The following is a 6,000-nucleotide window of genomic DNA, read 5'->3' as shown; positions in this document are numbered from 1 at the left end:
TAGAAAACCAAAATCACATCTCTTTACCTGAAAGTGACGTTTAAGTACAGATATATATTTTTTCTGTGCTTGGATGATAAATTCAACCTCATCGTAGAAGTGATACAAATCAGTAAATTCTGTTTTTTTTATATACATTATGTTAATATTTGTAAATTACAGTTACTTGTATATATAATTTTTATCCATTTGTATATCATTCTATTGCACTATATTAATTATAGTGCTGTGCAAGTGCATAGTGCATCATAGATTGAATTTGAGTGGGCATTCATATTTTCCAGCAAAATATTCAATGTCCCTCCCAGAGAGAGGGAGCAAAGACAGATAACTCTGCATGGGAGATTGCAAACGTTATTGTGATATTCTTTCGCATGCGGTAACACACTTTTTTCTGTACGTGTGTATAAATATTAAGAATGTTTTACTTTATTTATGTTTCTAACGAGTTTAACGACATTTTCATATCATTAATTCATGTTCAAAAAAATATATTTTTAGGAGTATCCATTTGAAATGAATTAAGAACAAGTGATAAGTAATGTAATTTTGCACTCGATAATGTCTGCGTATTTATTATTATCATGTTTATAGATCGGTTACAATCTCAAAACGAAGGTTACGTAATGGAAATTTAGGCGACAGCAATACACATGAATGCCCTCACGGTCATCCGATGTAAAGTGAATAGAGAAGTTGTTTATTAAGGTATCATAAGATAAACAAACGCACGGACCTATAATTTTTTTTCTCTTTTTGTTTTCTCATTCGATGACCAGTGGCGGAAACAGAATTTTTGAAAATAATGGAGCTGCGTTTGTTGGTTCTATATGCAGTTTGATTAAGAGAGGCTCGGGACTCAGTTCTGCCAAAACTCCCTGCTAATTAAAAAAAAAACAAATACAAGATAAGAGGTGGCGGGAAAATATCTTCGTCCTCGGTCAATATATTCTGAATAGACGCATATATAATGTGTTGACCTTGTCAAAAGTCTTTAATTCATAAATGTAATTTGGCGCCTTCCAAAACCATATGTTATGATTATGTATGCAAGATATGACGACCTATGAAATGACCCGCTTGGTGCAGATGAATGAGACCATTACATAAATAAGGCCGTTAGTGCTCTCGTTTGAATTGTTTTACATAATCTTTTCGGGGCCTTTTATTGTTGATTATGCGGTATGGGCTTTGCTCATTGTTGAAGGTCGTACGGTGACTTAAAGTTGTTAATTTCTGTGACATATTGGTCTCTTCAGGAGAGTTGGCTCATTGGCAATAATACCACGTCTTCTTTTTTTATATCAACTTATTTTCCGTTCACATTTTCCGTAAAGAAATTAGGTTGCATTTTGTTTTTTTACATGTAGCTTTCTTTTTGCTTCGAATAACAGGGCAGAGCTTTTAGTTTCAGTCGATATACACGCCATCTTGAAATAATTACTTGTCACATATAAATTCTGTTTGTTTGCTTCATGAGATAAAGAATTACAAACTGTTCTCTTCTGAGGATATTAAGCCATCAGATGCCGGAAAATAAACCAAGTGTATTACATTTCAGATCAAATGTTATTAATTCATGGTCGTTTTATTATGCATATACTACACACTGAAATTGAAAATTGAAATATCAATCATTAATACGTCTTTATTTGCATTGCTAATCTGCAATATGCACGATTTGTTTGCTAAAAAATGTTCCTGTACAATTTTTTTCAAAAATGCATTAAATGTATTTTATGACTTTTGTCAATCTAGGCACACATCCAGAGTGACACACCTTGAGAATCGTGTCTATATATTTGAAAATATTTTAATTTTCAATAAGTAATTATAAAGTGAACAAAATATAAAAAGAATGGATGTATAACGCACACTCTTTAAGTAGAACAAAAAACTAAATATTTATATAACATTTTTATATCAATCAATATATAAAAATACTACATCTCCAATACTAAATCAACAACCCGATGCACATATATTACCTTCAGTTCATATTCAGCATCCAATGGATATTACCTTGAAAAAGCGAAGTAGTTCGGAGCTTTTTAGAAAGCTAAAACTTATAATTTTCTTAATTTTCAAAGTGTATATCACTGATGCGTTTTGTTTTAATCTGTGTCAAAAAAGCGTTTACCAGAACGTAATAGGTGTAATTCAAGGTAAGGGGAGAGTTAGAATCCCGCTAACACGTTTAACCCCGCCACATTATGTATGTCCAACGTCAGGAGCCTTTAATTTAGTGGTTGTCGTTTGTTTATGTGTTACATTTTATTATTGAAAAATGAAAAATTAACGTACATTGCATATTTAAACGAAGACCATATTCTCAAACTGTAGTGTATATGTCATAACCAATCAATAAATATAGTACCGCATGACGGATTTACTATAAAATGATTACATGATTTTTAAATTTTTTCAATAAATATACAGTGAAATCCTGCATAAACCGAAAATTTTATTAAACCAAACAAGTTCTTAAGCACAGTCATATTAAATAGTATGCGTTGTTAACCTTATCAAACCGAATATCGGTCAAAACTGAACACAATTTTAAGTCCCGAAGAGCAATGAAGAGGTTCCATTTAAACAGGTTTCACTGTAGTCCTGCATGATGGATATACTAAATATAATGATAATGTTAATTTTGTCGACTTTACGATGTTACTTTCAAAGTACTAAAACAACCTTAAATAGAGTAGTTTTGACACTATAACAAACAAAATAATAATGTATTATTGATAACAGATTCCAAATGGACTAAAACGTCTTTTATTTATGTTACAATTTCTGGTCAGAATTTTATGTATAAAGTTTTACTATGCATTTATGAAAAAAACCGAGGTAACTAGTACTAATTTTTATAGTAAAGATTTGTATCATTGATATCAATTGGAATCGTTCAGCTCATTTTACAGCAATACTACCTGCAAATACCGTACAAGTGGGTGTAGGAAATGTAGTCCGATACAGTGTAATCGTTGGTCATCTAAATAATGAGTATGTTGCCAGCACCGGTATCTATACAGTTCCAGCAGCTGGTGGTGTTTACGCACTGTCTGTGTCCATGATGTGTCCACTCTAACCGCTCACCTTACTCTAAGGAGGAAAGGACAGATTTTGGTGCGGCTATACACTGGACAGAATTATGATATGGCATCCCAAACTATCAACGTTCAACTGACAGGCGGTGACCTAATTACTGTACAAATAAACTCTGGGTCGAGCCTGTTTAGTGTTTATAACACTTTCAGCGCAGCTTTGATACCCTAAAGATATACGTTTGGCCCAAATATATAAGCAGTGAAAACTTTTGAAAAAGTTTAGCATAATGATATTGTCATTATTTTTATCAAGTTATAAGAAAACAAACACATTCAAAGTGGTTTGCTAGTGTCTACTTTGTGCACGAATAAAAGAGTTTATTCGATGTATGCTTTTTTAAGAATAATGCAATGCATTGTGTCGTGACTGGAAAATTGGGATAACTATATACACACGTAAGATATAGAGTATAATTTGTATGTTATTGAGACAAACACACGACATATATAACTTACATTATGTATGTATGTTTCATCCCAAGTCAGGAGCCTGTAATTCAGTGGTTATCGTTTGTTTATGTGTTACATATTTGTTTTTCGTTCATTTTTTAAATCAAATAAGGCCGTTCGTTTTCTCGTCTGAATTTTTGAACAGTGTCATGTCGGTCCTTACATAGCTGGCTATGTGGTACGGGCATTGTTCATTGTTAAAGGCCATACGGTTACCTAAAGTTGTTAATTTCTGTGTCATTTTGGTCTTTTGTGGATAGTTGTCTCATTGCATTCATCCCACATCTTCTTTTTTATATCATGAATTCGGACTCTGTACAATTTTTGTAAGAATATATTTGTCGAAACAAGATCGTAAATCCGACACAAGCAAGGTAAATAATGCATACAGTTAAATTGAGGTAGAGGCGTCGACTATGACATGTATGATGTTGATATCCGATGGTATAAAAATATTCTTCGAATGCGTTTAAAAACTTTTCAATCCGCCTTCTTATTGTAAAAGAATTCTTTCTTTTATGATAGCTGTATATGAAAACAAGTGTCTAATTTTATAGCCATTTTGAATTTAAATAGGAATATGAAATGAATGAAAGTTTTATTTAATGTGTATAATATTTTTAAAACGGTTTAACGAGTGAAGAAATTTGCTATACTTGGGAATAAAAAGCACTGCGACTATTGTATACACAATAACAGACCGGGTATAATATGAAAGTCTTTAACACTGTTATCTGACATCAGCAAAAATAGTTGTGTTATATGCACCATTTTGAACAACCAGCTTTAGTGACGGTTCAATATTATGAATACAGGGATTACATAATGACAATCTTAATTGATGCTGAAAAATTTAGCATTATTGCTTCCCAATATTCCCGAGGTATAAAACTGATGAAATTCTGTAACGTATCAACATACCCATATATATTGAACAAAAGGAAATTGACACTCTTAATATATGCGGACAAAACTTTGAAGTTATTGTGTTTCAATATTGCTGGCTTTAATATTGAAAATTCAATTCTGACATAAAAACTATTGCTTATTTTTTTCCATGTGGCTAAATATTTTTTTTAAATGTGCAAATATGGTCTGTTTTGGTTGATGCGGTCAAACAATTTTGTTATAAGAATCGGCCTGAGGTATCAAAACTACTGAAATTTTGTGGAGAGACATTATTTTGAATAAAAAGAGGACATTCTGACAATCTAAACTGATTCGGATTAAATTCTGTATTCATATTTTGTTCCGAAATAGCTGTCATTTGTAATATCCATTACATCCTGATATATTAGTATATCTAAATAATAATGTGGCTTATATATTTACATAATAAAGTGCAAATACAGTCAGTTTTGGTTAACGTAGTCAAATGATTTTGTTGCACGAGTCAGCCTAATGTACAACAACTGCCGAAATATCATTAGGTATCAATATACTGCTTAAAAAAAGGACATGCTGGCACTCTAAATGTATGCAGTCAAAATTTGTAGTTATTTTATTCCAATATCATTGTCATTTGTATTACATATATTTAAACATTTTGCTGATTTACTGTATGTACATGTAAATTCCTTAGTTATTCCGAGCACCCCTCAAAAGCTGCCATGATACATTGCAATTCGTGTACACTCCCTTTCGAGATTAATAGAGATGTGTCTCAAACGTTTTTACACCAATATTTACCAGAAAAATCCACACCAAAATACAAGGGGGTGCTAGGACATCAATACATCTGGTCGTTATGATGGAGGAAGCCGGAGTACTCTGCGATGACCACCGGAACAGTTGGAGCGATCAGACAAACTGAGATATAAAGTATTGTATGATTTTTAATTTTAGTTCATATATACATGACTGTATGTTTGTGAGTTTAGTATGGCGTTCATTTATAATGAACAAGTACTCATTTCTATTCATTTGCCAGCTAGGGGTCACATGTAGTAGCGGGATTTTCCCGTTGTGTTGATGACCCTTTGGTGGCATTCAGCTGTTATCTGCTCTTTGATCGGGTTGTTTTTTCTTTGAAATATTCCTCATTTCCAATCTTAGCTTCATATCTAAGACAAAAACCACGACAGCTAGATTTAATGGTTACTAAGCCGACTACTTTAAGAAAGTTTGCTGCTCAGTTTCAAAATAAATAACTTTCCATAAAACTACTATGTATTGTAAGGGAGTTCATAGAGGAATCAAAAAGGCAAAAAAAAATTTAGGTATGAATGAGCTTGTTTTCGAGATATTACCCATAGGAATTTTGGCGGGAAAATGTTTTCTCTTGAATTTTCATGGCTTGATCATTGACCAGTTTAAGTTCCCAAAAACTATTAAAAAATAATATAATTTTAAAAGACTCGTACGAATGGCTTGTAATTATACATGTAAAAGATTTATAAAAAGAAAAACGGGGTCCATGGGCAAATTTTTTTAAGACATT

This window comes from Mytilus galloprovincialis, chromosome 14 (assembly GCF_965363235.1).
Source record: "Mytilus galloprovincialis chromosome 14, xbMytGall1.hap1.1, whole genome shotgun sequence".
Classification (NCBI taxonomy): Eukaryota; Metazoa; Mollusca; class Bivalvia; order Mytilida; family Mytilidae; genus Mytilus; species Mytilus galloprovincialis.
This window is presented reverse-complemented; position numbering follows the sequence as displayed.